Below are 17,139 nucleotides of genomic sequence, written 5' to 3'. Positions count from 1 at the left end.
TACAGCAAACACAGAGGCGAATGCCAGCAGCAAACCACTGAACTGAGAATAGGATCCCAGTTGAAGGAATCAGAGAAAGAACTGGAAGAGCTTGAAGGGGCTCGAGACCCCATATGTACAACAATGCCAAGCAACCAGAGGTTCCAGGGACTAAGCCACTACCTAAAGCCTATACATGGACTGACCCTGGACTCTGACCTCATAGGTAGCAGTGAATATCCTAGTAAGAGCACCAGTGGAAGGGGAAGCCCTGGGTCCTGCTAAGACTGAACCCCCAGTGAACTAGATTGTTGGAGGGAGGGCGGCAATGGGGGGAGGGTGGGGAGGGGAACACCCATAAAGAAGGTGAGGGGGGAGGGGATGTTTGCCCGGAAACCGGGAAAGGGAATAACACTCAAAATGTATATAAGAAATACTCAAGTTAATAAAAAAAAAGAAAGTATCTATAGTTGATACAGTTTCATGAGATATTTTAAGAATATATATCTTGCTGGTACTCTACAATTTTTAGGATCATAAACCTGTTGTCACTCCTTTTCATATATAAGAATAAGGTGGGGGAAAGATTGAGTTTTTACTGTTAAGAAAGTTAGAAGGTAATGAGATTGCCAGTGCCTTTAGCAGAAACATTTTGTTCCTTGGTTTTCATTTCTATATGATTGGGAAGTTGACTCTCAATTTCACTCAGGGATAGATTTTTCTTCCAGTCAGTAAAATAGTCTAGAAAACTTGTTTTCTAAAAGGACCCCCATTGAATTTGTTTAGAGTACATATGGGCCAATTTTAAAAAGTTACATTGGTGACACTGGCTAGAATCCAAAGAAAAACCATTACCTTCAAGGGGGGAAAATCCATGCTGCCTCCATTTTTCATTCCTTCTATGTCTATTTCTTGAATAAGCATCTTGTGCATGGTGTGGGCCACAGCATATACAGCATTGTATACATGGTAATTGCCAGTACTTACAGCTATGTCAAAGAGGTACCAAGGTAACAACCCCAAGTTACCTCTAGATGAACAATTTTTTAATGATTTACAGGTAGCATTAGATATTGCACAACCAAAGTAAATCTCCCACAGTCTTGCAAGAAAAATGTCATCTGGGTATTTGGAAGGTCTCACTGACTTTACAAACTCTTTAAAAGTAGAAATATCACCCTGGCATTTTGAAAAGATGAGAGTCCCATGGAATGAGTCAAGAATTAAATGTCTCATAGAAGTGACGACTCCCCATTGTGAAGTGGTCACCCAGATTCTCCACAGAAGTATATATTCCCATCTTCTAAACAGCACACCTAAGGAAGAGTCAGTGTTAGCATAAATGATAACAACTTTGGCTGGGTTTCTCATAATCCAAATAGGGTATTCATAAGTGTTTTCCAGGTCCATCATGTGAGTAACTGGGATAAATTCCATGAAGGCTACACAGACTGTGTTTCTTTCCATTTGTGGAATCAAGTCTGTGACAAAGTTAACACCATTCTCATCCTCTGAGATGACCAGCCGCACCCAATTCCATTTGAAATGGACAAACAATGAGACCATGCCTAAGGCCAAAGAAGATTCTTTGGCAGCCATCTGATACAAAAAAGGAAACTCCTCAGAGTTATTCATACTTTGTTCAAAAAGTCGAATGCTCAGCTGTAAAAATGAAAGCAGAGATAGACATTAATGAGGAGGTTCTGGAAATCACAGAAAAATTGCATATGAAACAGTCACTTAAAGTTTAGAGATCCAAATTTTTACTTAAAGTCAAGTCTAGTACTGATATATGATTCTGGAAAATGAGTTGAAATACTCTCTTTTAAATACTCTCTCTTAAAAAATACCTGTGTGTATATTTTAAGGCCTGTATGTACATTTCAATCAGAAGAAATGTGAATATAGTAACATCTCAAAGTATGTAGCTTTAAAGTTATGTATTTTAAAGGAGTATTTGGACAGCTGGTTCATTGACTCTCTCTCTCTCTGTGTGTGTGTGTGTGTGTGTGTGTGTGTGTGTGTGTGTGTGTAAAAGTGTGTGTGACCAGCCTTCTACAGTGAATACAGAGTATGTATTAACGTGAAGGCTAAAAGAAGGCAGCAGGTGTTCTCTACTTTTTTCCACATATTCTTCTGAGGTAGGGTCTCTCTTCATCCTTGGGCTCCATGTGTTTTGCCCTGTGGAGAAGATAACATGGACACAGGGATTATCTTGTATCTGGTTTGTTGTCATGAGTGTAAGTGTGAAGATGGCATTCGAACTTTTATCCTCCTGATTGCACTGAAACTGTTCTTGACATTTGTGCTGTATTCCAGTCCACTACTATTATTTTGAATCATGCATAATGAAACATTTCCTTATGATTTTTCATGGTATACAAATTATGGAACCAAATGAGAATAGTTTCCTTTCTTCTCATGCATCTAATCTCACCTGTGGATATTTATAAAGACTCAAAAATATGCCAATTAAGGAAGAAATTTCCCATGTTGTTCCTGTGATTGCAGCCACAGATTTTCCCTTGGTTTTGCATGTATAGTTAGGAATGAGTCTGTCCTGCTCTGTGAGCCACTTGAGGAAACTTACTACAGTCTCATTACCAATGGCCCCAGCACTGTGAATATTATATCCAAGTGTCATGTTAGGTAAAAGTATGGGGTTTCTGTTGATCTCCTCTATGGCAAAAATTAAGGCCATCACAAATTGGTAGTTTTGTGGAGCAATCCTGTGTAGAAAACCTAGGAATCATTAGAGCATAATCTCAAATCACATTGAGTCATTCAATTGAGTACATTCACTATTATATATTGAATGAACACACCCCCTCAGAGCTTCAATGTTCAAACTGCATCTTCTTTCCCAAGATTGCTCATGTGTCATTGTCACAGGTTTTTGTCATGTTTAGCAGCTCCTATGGGGACTAATTCCTTTGTAAATATTTGAGCATAGATGAAGAAGCCTATATTTCATTCAGGAAACAACCAGAAACTACATGTTTTTCTTTAACATGGATGTCTACCTGTTATAAAACTGAAAAAATATATTTAATGTGATTTGAGGGATTGGAAGTGTGTAGGTTGTGAAAGGCCAGACTGAACCAATACATACTAAAAGTTCCTGATGAAAGATGAAATGAAAAATGTTCTATGCCCTTGTCCAAGGTTATACTTGTCAAAGCCTGTATAGAGCTGGAGACAGGAATTATGAATTAGTGAAATTTGAGGTGTTTGATGATATTTTCTACCTCTTATACTTCTTGTCTACCTCAATGCTTCTGTTTTCAGATTATGTAATTTAATATACTTTAAGATCTAAATAGTTTTTTGCTCTCTTTTTTAAGCAAGTTGGCCATTTGGTTCATAAGTATGAAATTTTATATATTCCAAATTCTACATACTCTTTCATCTACATGCATTCCTTTGGTAGCTACTAAGTGTTCTCATTTATCTTTTTATATCTCTCTATGTATGCATACACCTATATGCATAAATGTAAAAAAATTAATCTGCATATTTGTATAATGTTTCTTGTATGTATTATTCAGAACATAATAAGAAATAGACATGCTAACATGTACAGGTGAAAAGCTGTGACACCTTAGCAAGATAAAATACAGCAATGGTGATTGAGGAATGCTGAGTGCAGGAGGCATAGTCTTCCCCAGGAAGTGGAATATCGGTTGGGCTTCCAATATTAAATGCTTGGTTCTGAAAATGCTAATATGTAAGAGCCTATACAGTTTTTAATGTTTTTCTACCTCAACAGTCCTTATACAGTTTTGTGACTCCATGAGAAAACGTTTTGTTTGCTCATTCTGTATCTTGTGTATTGTCCATTACACAACTGGGGGCTTAGAAGTTAATGCTGTCCTTTTATATAAAGTGTGTTTTCCTTTGTTGCAGTGAACAGCACTGCATTTCCTTGTGAGTCTGAAGAGTTGTTTTGTCACCCAGAGCTGATCATAGAAAGCTAGTATTTTACAATTTTACATATGTTTATAAATTTGAATAAAGAAAATTCTGTAAGACATAAACAAATGAATGAAATTAAGGGAAAACCAGGATGCTAATCAGTATAAAGTTCCAAAAGTGTTCCAAGAACTAGTTATTTGTAACTTGGTTATGAAGAAATTTGAACACTTTGGGGTTCATGTATTTACTGAGAAAGAAAGAAATAAAAACATTGAACCTAGCAAAATCAAATTGGAAAGGGATTCACAAGGCAATGCAGTTAGTCTGTAGAGGAAATAAGGATAAACCAAAACTTTAAGTTTCATATTGAGTAAATCTAATAGGGAAAACATTGAAGTAAATATAATCAAGAACATATTGTTCACCGCAAAGAAGGAAAACACACTACATAGGATAATAGAAAGGTCCAAAAGAAGGAGGATAACTACACTCTAGAAAGTTATCTTCTTGCAACAAACCAAGAAGAATATAGCCACACAAATGTAAATCCTCTTCTAAGAAGAAATATAACGTGTAACACTATTCATTGGGCATAACTTGCCAATAAAAACACATGGACTAACAGACTGACTACATAAATAGGACCCAGTGTTTTGCCGCATAAGAAAAAAATCTTCTAAGATGAACTCTCAATTCTGAACATTAATGTTCCAAAAGCAAGGGCACCAACATCTATAAAAAAATTTATTAAGCACAAACACAGTGCACCACAGAAAGGGAGATTTCAACACACCACTCTCATCAATGGACAAATCATGGAAACAGAAATTAAATGGAGAGAAAATGAAGCTAACAGAAATTATGAAACAAATGGATTTAACAGACATCTATAGAACATTTCATCCTAAAACAAAAGAATATACCATCTTCTCAGCACAGCATGGTACTTTATCAAAAATTGACCAAATAATTGGTCACAAACAGGATTGAAATAAACCTATGCATTCTGTCAGAACACTATGGACTAAGACTGCTCTTCAATAACAAGAAAAACACCAGAAATTCAACATACACATGGAAACTGAGGAATCCTCAACTCAATGACAAGTTGGTCAAAGAAGAAAGAAAGAAATTAAAGACTTTTTAGAATTTATTGAAAATGCAGGCACAATATAGCCGAACTTATGGGATACAATGAAAGCAGTGTTAAGCTTTGAGTGCCTCAAAAATGGAAAAAGCATAGACTAACAGTTTGACAGCACACTTGAAAGCTCCAGAAGAAAAAGAGGCTAATTCACCCAAGAGTAGACAGCAGGAAATAATCAAACTCAAAGCTGAGATCAACCAAATTGAGACAAAAAGAACTATTTACTGGGTCAACAAATCCAGGAGATGGTTCTTTGAGATAAACCCTTAGCAAACCACACCAGAAAGCAGAGAGACAGTATCCAAATCAACAAAGTCATAAATGAAAAGGGAGACAAAATTCAAGAAAGTGAGAGAGTTCAGAAAATTAGCAGATCCTACTTCAAAAGCCTATACTCAACAAAACTGGAAAATCTGGAAGAAATGGACAACTTTCTGGACAGATACCAGATAACAAAGTAATAAGAGGCTCAGATAAACCATCTAAACAGTCCCAAAACCCTTAAAGAAATAAAAGCAGCCATTAAAAGTCTTCCAACCAAAAAAGTCCATGGTCAGATGGGCCTAGTGCATAATTCTATCAGACATTCATAGAAGACCTAATATCAATAGTGTCCAAACAGTTCCACAAAATCGAAACAGAAAAAACACTACCCAATTCATTCTTTGAAGCCATAATTATGCTTATGCTTAAACCGCCCAAAAACCCAACAAAGAAAGAGAAGTTCAGACAAATTCCCCTTATGAATATTGATGCAAAAGTACAATCATATACTTACAAACCAAGTCCAAGAACACATCAAATCTTTCCTCCATGATGACCAAGTCTGCTTCATCCCAGGGAGGCAAATATGTTTCAACATACAGAAATTCATCAACATACTCCTCTACTTAAAAAAACTCAAAGAACAAAACCACATAATCATCTCATTGGAATTTGAGAAAGCATTTGACAAAATTCAACACCCCTTCATGTTAGAAGTCCTTGAAAGATCAAGAATTCAAGACCCACATAAACAGTAAAATCAATATACAGCAAACCAGAAGCCAACATCAAACAAAATAGAGCAAAGCTTGAAGCAATCCACTTAAAACAGGTGCTGGACAAGGCTGCCTACTGTCTGTTCACCTATTAAATATAGTACTTGAAGTTCTATCGAGAGCAATCAGACAACAAAAGCAGATCAAAGGGATAAATTTGAAAGGAAGAAGTCAAAATATCACTATTTGCAGATGATATGATAGTACACTTAAGGGACCCCAAAAATTCCATGATAGAACTACTACAGCTGAAAAACAACATTAATAAAGTGGCTGGTTATAAAATTAACTCAAACAAATCGGGAGCCATCTTCTACTCAAAGGATAAACAAGCTAAGAGAGAAATTAGGGAAATGACATATTTCACAATAGCCACAAATGGTATAACTATTTGACTCTAACAAAGCAAGTGAAAATCTGTATGAAAAGAACTTCAAGTCTCTGAAAAAAGAAATCAAAGGTCTCAGGAGATGGAACAATCTCCTATGCTCATGGATTGGCAGGTTAATACAGTAAAAATGCCCATTTAGCCAAAAGTAAACTACAAATTCAATGAAATCCCCATCAAAATTCCAATGCAATTCTTCATAGAATTAGGAAGAGCAATTTGGAGATTCATTTGGAAAAGATAACACACCAGGATAATGAAAACTCTTCTCAACAATAAAAGCAGTTATGGGGGAATCACCATCCCTGACCTCAAGCTGTATTACACAGCAATAGTGATAAAAACTGCATGGTATGGGTACAGAGACAGGCAGGTAGATCAATGGAACTGAATTGAAGACCCAGAAATAAACCCACACAACTATGGTCACTTGATCTTTGATAAAGAAATTAAAAATACCCAGTGGAAAAAGACAACCTTTTCAACAAATAGTGCTGGTTGAATTGAAGGTCAGCATGTAGAAGAATGCAAATTGACCCATTCTTTTCACCTTGTATAAAGCTCAAGTCCAAGTGGATCAAAGACCCCATATCAAACCAGATACACTGAAACCAATAGAAGAGAATGTGAGGAAGAGCTTCAAACAAATAGGCACAGGGGAAAATTTCCTGAACAGAACACCAACGATGCATGTTCTAATATCAATAATTGACAAATGGGTCCTCATAAAATTGCAAAGCTTCTGTAAGTCAAAGGACACTTTCAATAGGACAAAATGGCAACTAACAGACTTGGAAAATTCTTTACCAATTCTATATCTGATAGAGAGCTAATATCCAATATATACAAACAACTCAAGACAGACACCAAAGAATCAAATAATCCTATGAAAAATGAGGTACAGACCTAAACAAATAGTTCTCAACTGAGGAATATTGAGTGGCTGAGAACTGTCTAAATAAATGTTCAACATCCTTAGTCATGAGGTAAGTGCAAATCAAAACAATCCTGAGATTCCACTTCACACCTGTCAGAATGGCCAAGATCAACAACTCAGGTGAAAACAGATGTTGGCAAGGATGTAGAGAAAGAGGAACACTCCTCCATTTTTCATGGGATTTCAAGCTGGTACAACCACTCTGGAAATCAGTCTGGAAATTCCTCAGAATATTGGACGTAGTACTCACTGAGGACCCAAATATACCACTGAAGAGCATATACCCAAAACATGCTCCAACGTATAACAAAGACACATGTCCAACTATGTTCAGAGCAGCCTTATTTAAAATACCCAGAAGTTGCATGCCCTTCAACAGGAGAATGGATACAGAACATGTGGTACATTTACACAATGGAGTACTACTCAGCTATCAAAAACAATGACTCCATGGATTTCATAGGCAAGTGGATGAAACTAGAAAATAACATCCTGAGTTAGGTAAATCATTCACAAAAGATCATACATGGCATACACTCACTGCTAGGTGGTTATTAGCTCAAAAGCCTTGAATACCTGAGAAAAATTCACAGATCATATGAAGTTCAAGAAGAAGGAAGGCCAAAAAGCAGATGATTCATTCCTTTTCATAATGGAGCACAAAATACTTTCAGGAAGAAATACACGGACAAAGAGTGGATCAGGGGATGAAGCAAAGGTCATCCAGATACTCCATATTTTGGGATTTATCCCATATGCTGCCAGCAAACTCAGTCACTATTGCTGATGCCAAGAACTGTTTTTTGACAGGAGGCAGATGTGCCTGTCTACTGAAATGCTCTGCCAGAGTCCTACTGCTACAGATGAATATGGTTGCAGCTAACCATTGAACTTTACATGGGGACCCCAATGGAGGAGTTAGAGAAAATGTTTAAGGAGTTGAAGGGGTTTGCAACAACACAGGAAACAACAATATCAACCAACCAAACCCTACCAGACCTCACAGGGATTAGACCACCAACCAATGAATACACATGGAGGGCCCATAACTCCAGCTACATATGTGGCAGAGGATGACATTGTCCAATATCAATGGGAGGAAAAGCCCTTGATCCTGTGAAGACTTGTTTCCCCAATGTATGGTAATGCCAGTGCACTAAGGATGGAGTGGGTGTGTGGAAATGGAAGCATCCTCATAGAAGCAGGGGAAGGGGGAAGGGAATATGGGACAGGGCAGACAGGGGATAACATTTGAAATGTAAATACATAAGTGCTTGCCTAGAAAGCACAAGGCCCTGGGTTCGGTCCCCAGCTCCAAAAAAAAAAAAAAGAAAGAAAAAGGAAAGTAAATACATAAAATATTATCCAAGAAAAGAAAAATTAAAAAATATGATCTTGTGGAAAGCTGTATAATAAAGGTAAGAAGATCCCTAGAAGAAGAAAAATGAAAAATGTATCTAAATAATAATCAACACTGAAGCCATTGAAGATTTTACATCATGCAGTATTAAGTATTCAAGTTACTTTTCATATTTTGTACATGAAACTAAGCACTCCATCTTCAATAGTATTTATAACTTATTTTAATAGAATTTAAAATTTTATGTATACTAAAAATTTCTTTAAATATATTTATGATTTGTTACTAGTACCTGTTTTTTTTACATCATTAATATTTTGTATGAGTAGACATTCAAGATTATATAAAAATTTCTTACTAAGATAAGAGCCATAAAAGGAAAATGTTGAATTCCTGGTACATTATACATCAGCTGAATATATATATAATATTACATCATTCCATGCATTGGATGTAGGACTTTCATGATAAGGTCAACTCTACAAGTATAAGTAAGATAATAACTGTGATTCTCTGTGTTATGTATTATCCAAAGTTTTGGAACGGAATGATGTTCTCATTGTATTTGAAGAATAAATTCCTCAGATGGACTAAATTCCATAATTAGGAAAAAAGAGTTTATTTACCATTTCCTCCACAGACCAACTGTATTGCCTTGTAAATTCCTTTCCAATTTGATGATGCCAGGTTCAATATTTTCATTTCTTTCTTTCTCAGTGAATTTATGAACCCCCAAGTGTTTGAAACTCTTGATAATCAAGTTACAAATCACTGGTTGTTAGAACACTGTTGGACCTTTATACTGATTTATGTCCTGGTTTCCACTTGAATTCATTCATTTGTTTATGTCTTGAGGCATTTCCTTTATTAAATTTAATCAATTAATTTAAAATTATAAAATACCAGATTTCTAAGGATCCATGAGCACTTATTTTAACAAATGAGAGATGTAAAATTTCTGGAATGTGGCTATGGCATATGGGTTCATTCAATCCTTCGTAATTGAAGTTCATCAAGTATACTGTGTATGTATATTCTGAGGATTAAACAGATTTCTCTGGACAAATAATTACCACTGCCAATAAAGTGTGTGAGAAAAGAAATCATCCTTTTCTTTTAATGATTAACTTGATTAATTTCTTTAATATGACAAATAGATAGATACCAGTGATGGTAGGAGACAGGCTCTACTGAATCAGATATTCTGAGTGCGGGATTCCCAATGATCCTGGTCTTTTCCAAGAGGTCTGTGTCTAAAGCACACTTCACAGTTCCTGGGGTCCACATATTGGAGCAATGAAATAAATATGAACATTGTAAACCTCTAGCGATGGAGAGCATACTCTTTTCCTCTATCATATCTTTTTAATGGTAATGCACCCCTTTATTTTTTTAAGACTTATTTTATATATACAAGTACACTGTAGCTGTCCTCAGACACACCAGAAGAGGGCATCAGATCTCATTACAGATGGTTGTGAGCCACCATGTGGTTGCTGGGAATTGAACTCAGGACCTCTGGAAGAGCAGTCAGTGCTCTTAACCACTGAGCCATCTCTCCAGCCCCTCCTCTATCATATCTTACAGGGGAAACAAACATTTGAAATGCTAGAAAATAAAAAGTTCATATTGTGGTTGCAGAAATGGTGTGGCAGCAGACCACACGAAACTCAAGAAGAAGGACGACCAAAGTGTGGTTGCTTCAGTCCTTCTTAAAAGGGGGGACAAAAATATTCATAGGAGGGGATATTGAGACAAAGTTTGGAGCAGAGACTGAAGGAATGGCCATTCAAAGCCTGTCCCACCTGGGGATCCAGCCCATATATATATATGCACCCAACAAAACTAGACAATATTGATGAAGCCAAGAAGTGCATGCTGACAGGAGCCTGAAGTAGCTGTGTCCTGAGAGGCTCAGCTAGAGCATGACAAACACAGAGGCGAATGCTAGCAGCAAACCATTGTACTGAGAACTGTGTTCCTGTTGGAGGAGTTAGAGAAAGTATTGAAGGAAATGAAGGTGCTTGCAACCCCATAAGAACAACAATACCAACCAACCAACCAGAGCTTCTGGGGACTAAGTCACAACCCCAAGACTAAACATGGTCATACCCATGGCTCCAGCTGCATATGTAACAGAAGACAGCCTTCTTTGGTATCAATGGGAGGAGAAGCCCTTGGTCATGCCAAGACCTGATCATCCAGTGTAGGGAAATGTTAGAGCAGGGAGGTGGGAAGGGGGTCTGGTTGGGGAGGGAGAACACCCTTATAGTAGCAGGGAAGGTGGACAGGATAGGGGGTTTATTGATGGGAATCCTGGAAAGGGAGAAACATTTGAAATATAAATTAAAAATATCAAACTCAAGAAAAGGAAGGAAGGAAAGGAGGGAGGGAAAGAGAGAGAGAGAGAGAGAGAGAGAGAGAGAGAGAGAGAGAGAATATTAAACAAGCTCACTTAAGTCTAAAATGAGTGACTTAATCACTCTCCTAGTCAGAGAAGAGAATAGCACAATGACAATAGCAAGCATATGCCACCGGCAGAATTACAGATAGTAAAATGGAAACAGACATGACAGAAAGTAAAGGAGAAGGCAAATATATTAGCAAAAATTAGGAGTTGTGGGGGAAGATCAGAGATCCTAAGCATGTAGGTTGAATTTCTGTCTAGATATCTAGAAAGGCAACATTTGACACATCTGTGTCTGACAGGAGGAACAATTACTGCTCTCTGTAGCACCTTCTCTACTCACAGCACCAGAAGTCACCTGTTCAAATTCTGTGCAAGTCCGTTTCATTCTTTTAGTAAAGAGTTCTCTGATTGCTGTGGTGACATTCCTTAGTGTCAAATGAATATTCCTGTACAGGTATACTTCAGATACTAGAGAAAATTTAAAGATAACTGCTGTCTGCTCACAGTGCCTAGACTATCTATCCTGTAATACCAAAGTGTGGGAAGACAGCTGCAAGGAAACAATTGTCTTCAAAGAGTTTGAAATAACCAAATAGAATAGGTAATCTCCTGAGAAATATGGCACAATCAGCAAGTCCCACCCAACTGTACCGACATTAGGAAGTGCACCGAAGGAATATTCAGTGGAAAGTCTTTGTAGAATGGACATTGTTCTGTCACCCTAAGTACTGAACTGTACCTATCCCACAAGACAAGATTCTAAGTTGCATCATTCGTCCTGTGTGACAGGAGTGTTGGACCTGGCTGGAGATTGATTTTCTTCTCAGACTACACCCATAAAAATAGAAGATAATGGATGGAAAGAGAAACTTATTTGATGGAAGAAGTGCTGTTGGGAATAAATAATGAGATGGTTAAAGGTGCACACTGGAGAATGTGGTTAGGTAGATCAGGCAGCAGACACTTACCGTGCACTGACGTCTTTGTTCTCTGCCCCTTCAGTGTGTTGGGAGGTTTGATAGGTATAAAGTGGTAAGAATGCACTGATCACCATATCCCCATCCTGGTATACATTGTCTATGAAAGAAACAAAACACTCATGGGTGAACAATTTGCACAGAAGCATAGGAAGCTTCAGGGTAAAAAAAGAAAAAAATCCAAGTGGGCATTGTCAGGGTTCCTTTGAGCACAAACGTAATCTGCCGTTAAGCCAGGTGCTCACTTTCAGTAGCTGAATGTGTGGGCCCTTCTGTGGGTTTATAAGAGTTACAGACATAGGAGTCCTTTGAACTAGTCATTGCAAGGCAGCTTTTTCCAGTCCCCTGGAGAAAATTCCAACACTTTGTACCTTGAGGCTTCACAGCTGAGGTCTTCTCTAAAAGTGACAAACACTTGTTGAAAAAACATGGCTGAGATTCAGATCATGCCCTCATAGTATTTTGTATTATTATTATGCCATTCAAATCCAAGAATGAAAAAGAAGTCACCACAAGAATAAAATAAGAATCCAATACAAATGCAGAAGATTGGTTCTTCTACAGGTGTCCATACGCTATTGGCACAAACACCATTTGATAAGAAGAAATTAGTATATACTTGAAGATTCAAAGTTAGATTGGTGAAGAAAGGATCTATCCTGAAAGGGTCCCTCTACATAAATAGGGAACAGTGCCCCCCTCTCTGTTCCAGAGAAAGAGGGTCTTGTATAAAATGTTTAGTGGAGATATTCTGCTTTCTCCAGGATTCCCAGAATCTACACAGATTTCACAGCAGAAGATACTCATTTCCTGATTGATATGCATATGTACATCATATACATATATGCTATATATACATTGACATCTGTATGTACATCTACATAGTGTCACCATTTTCCACTACATACTAAGGCAAGCTGGAACCAGTGTAGTTGGTTATTACTTTGAGATACCTGAGAATGTTGTTTTGATTAGGATTTGTTGTTGTGTAAGGACTTTGCAAGTTTGGTCTAGAAGTGCCATTGAGAGTTGAAATGCATTATTTTTTTCTGGAGGAGGTTAAAAGATAAAAATTGAAAGGCGTTCAGAGAGCAAAGGATTGACTTGTGGATTTTAGAAGGAAACAAAGACTGAATGTTTTTATGTGAAAAATCTAATGTTCTCCTTATTTGGGGCCAAAAAGTCAGCTTTAATTAACAAGCTACTCGAAATACTGAAGTAAATCATTTGCTTTGCTGGGAGACTGATCAGTTTGAGCTGAGAAACCAGTGTTGAGGAAGAAGAGACCTACATTTTGAGGGAAAATCTAATGGTAAGTATTTTCTGAGTGTGAGTACACAGAAGTTATGTTTTATACATGACCAATGTTGGGCCTTATACTGGAAGCCAAACTTGAAAATTTAAGAGACTTCAAGTGTTGGTTTTGAATTTATGAAGGGGTCAAGGAGAGAGGCTGAAGTTTGCCAATCTGTGGCAGGGCTAGAGTCCTTAAAAAGCACCCTGGAGAGACTATTGTATAAATTATAGTCCAGTTGCAGTAAGGGAGTCCAGCAGTTTTAGAGGTTCTGTTACCATGGCATGAACAACAGGAACAACAGCAGTAGAACACAGTCAGCCAGAGCCGAAGACAATTAGTGTGTTCTGCAGAGTAGAGCTGGAGCATTGGTCCATGGTCTTGGAGGAACCTAGAAAACATGACTGACTCCCAGACAAATGATATCGATTTATACCCCATAATTTCTCTCTTATTGTCTCCTCGCTTTCCATCACATTACATTCCCACAACTTTTCTAGCCTCTAGTGACCACTATTCTTCACACTATTTCTCTAGAAACAGAAAGATAATCACTTACATACAAATGAAATGAGTATTTTTGTGTCTGTTCTATAAAACAACACTGTTTCCTTTTCTTCCTAACACAATTTGCTGTACACCCTTATGATTTTTTGTTTATATATGAATAATACTTCATTATGGAAACATATATTTAAAGAGAACAGAAATTCAGTCTTGATTTTAGTACTTTCTTTTTCCGTTTTAATTTTGTGTTTTTAACCCATTTTTATAATTGAGTTTGGTCAGTTCAGATATTTGAATTCATATTCAACTTCTAATAAAATTGTACATATTTTCTTTATAATGTAATATATTAAACAAAATTTACCCTCTTATCATCAAAAGGCATGAAACTGTATGAAGTATCACACATATAATCTTAAGATAAGAGTACTATGTGTATATCTGGCACCATAGAACACTTAATACATATATTTCTTCCAAACTATATGTAAATAAGACTTTGATCTCTATATCTATAATGTGCTACATGAGCATATGGAGAACCATGGTGGAGAATAAATTTTCAGTTCCTTCTCTGAAATTCATTTAAAATACTTTTGATGGTGGAAACAATCCTCAAATGCCCACATATTATGTTCTATGAGTATGACAATGTAAAAATACTGGAATCAAATGTTGGTTAAAATGTTTCTAAGAAGTATGCCAACAAGTTTCCCATACCTCTTTCCCTCTTTTCCCCAGTAATTTATCCATTCTTGATTTTTGTAAAATGTTTGAAGAAAATGTCTTGATTTAACTTTATATCCAAGACCTTATGGAAAATCCAAGATGTTTACAATGTAATATTCTGCATCTAGGTTTCTTCTCTAGTTCAGGTTTCCATAGCCTCCAGAAGAATTGTTAAAAATGTATCTTAAATTTGAAGTGTAGACTAAAAAGCTGCAAATTTGAAAAACAAAGACTAAAGTTACCCCTTTTATCTTTAGTAATTTTCTTAAATTAAATGTTAAAGCTGCAGAAATAAAAATGTAAATATTATAGGGAAATAATTCCTGAATCATGGGAAAATGTTAATAATTCTCAGGAGCACATGCTCTAATACAATGATAAAATTCAGTAAACATGGGAGACACAGACACTGAGAGAGTTTGGTTGAAGCAAAAGTCAAGCTCCAACAATTTATGTTTTCTCATAAACACTTAATACTACATAAGACAAAGTTTTTCTATTAGAAAAAAATTACTTCATAGCCACAAACTACACATGTTCTAGGAACAGCACAAAAAAATCATTCTTCAAAGCACATTGAAGTCATTGCACAACATGAATTCCCAAGCCATTTTGCATATCTACTGGCACTGTCCTTGTTCAGCTCATGTTTGGAAGCCATGTTGGTAAAAATTAATGTATTTTAATTCTGACATTAATAGAAGACATAATAACACAGCACCTCCCTGATCCTCGGGCATTTACAGATTTATCCTATTTCATAGTCAATGTTTCCTCAGGTTTAGGTGCCAGAATGTTTTACACACATATGCATTGTGACTTAGTGCCACAACATTGTGTTTTGATTGTTTCTCTGTTTTCTGGAATCATCTCTATCTGTTGCAAAGAGAAGTGTTCTTGTTGATATATGAGGAAAATACCATGTGTCAAGGATTGGGAGCTAGGAGTCTTCCAGGAAATGTGATTTGTTTGTCTTTGTGGGTGTTTAAGATACATCAATAAATATGGTCTTCACTAGTTCTGTCCACTCACCTGTAAAGTTTATGATTTCATTTGTCTTTAGTTGGTTCAAGAAATAGCTATAAAACTTGCTGTCTTTGTTTAGTATTAATATCATGCATAACTTTTAGTACTGAGAAGTAGGCCTTGGATAATAACTTGGGAATCTTACATCTGTGGATGATGTATTCCCCCTCCCAGTAGTACTTATTTGCCTGTATCTATTCATGTAAGGCTGGGGATTGTGAGATTTGTCCTTTTTGCTTTGTGCTACCAATTAATGTTGTCGTTGTGAATGTCTTCTTTTAGGCAGCCATATTGTTGAAATTTCATACATAATTTCAACAAAGGGAAATAAAGCCTTAGATACAGAGACAGACAGACAGTTGTGTAGGCAGGCCTTTCTCACAGTGAACTTGAGCTCAGGTCCTAGCACAAGTATCAGACACTCAGGAGCCACATCAAACTCCAGGGCCAGGGATGAAATACCTCTGGCCTCTGAATATATGTACATTCATTTAATCTCCCCTTACACCACACACACACACACACACACACACACACACACACACACACACACACACACACACACAAAGACCCTTATTACATATAATAATATAATAATCAGGCATAGATTCATAATGTGGAACAAATAAAAGTCATGATTGTTTAAGGATTCATTGACATAAAACATTTCATATATCAACTATAACTTCTACTCAGAAACTTTCATTTTAGAACAGATATATTTCAGGTATTCAGTACTAACACAGGACGTTTGGTTACATGATGAACATGAAAAGCATCCAGAAGTAGAGCAGCAACGTTTCCAATCAACTCACTCAGATTAGTGTGAGGGAAAACACTGTTGTTTGCTTGTGTCCATATGAGCATTCCTTTCCTTCACAGATTCCTGCACATTGGCACCTCACATTTTGGGGACATATGGAACACTTAAAGAACAAACATTTGTTTCCCATCTGATGTATGGTATTGTCTAAACAGTGACTGACATAGTATGTTATCTAACTTTGATACTAATAAATTATTTTTAAAAATTCTTCTATGGATCCTGTATAGCACATAGCAACTTCCTCTGAAAGTGTCCTCTGAGCTAGGAACCAAATGTTCAATCTTTTCTCACATAACATTTTAATAGATTCTCTTGGAGTTTTCCGTGATCAACTCCTATCATAATCCCTTTTCAGTCCTTCCATTTTTTCTCTTCCTTGTGATTCTCCCTCCCCAAAACAAGCAGGTCCACTGATGTTATCCATATCGTCACTGGAGCATGATCAAATACTCAGTGACCTGACTGTCTAAATAGGACTGTGTCCTTCCCCTTCCAGACCTCTACCAGAAGCCATCAATTGAACAGAGCCACTTCTCATTAGTTCCATCACTGTCACACTTTTAACAATTATCTTCTGTAGATTCTTGCCTAGTCTACTATATCT

General features: G+C 36.8%; 1 pseudogene; it reads right to left on the bottom strand.

Annotated features, from left to right (window-relative positions):
* Positions 1-12,345, bottom strand: part of LOC148002273 (vomeronasal type-2 receptor 116-like) — a 32,034-nt pseudogene extending 19,689 nt beyond the window's left edge.
* Between the last annotated feature and the right edge of the window lie 4,794 nt (positions 12,346-17,139).

This window comes from Rattus norvegicus, chromosome 12 (genome assembly GCF_021556685.1).
Source record: "Rattus norvegicus strain SHRSP/BbbUtx chromosome 12, alternate assembly SHRSP_T2T, whole genome shotgun sequence".
In the NCBI taxonomy this organism is placed as follows: domain Eukaryota; kingdom Metazoa; phylum Chordata; class Mammalia; order Rodentia; family Muridae; genus Rattus; species Rattus norvegicus.
This window is presented reverse-complemented; position numbering and strand designations above follow the sequence as displayed.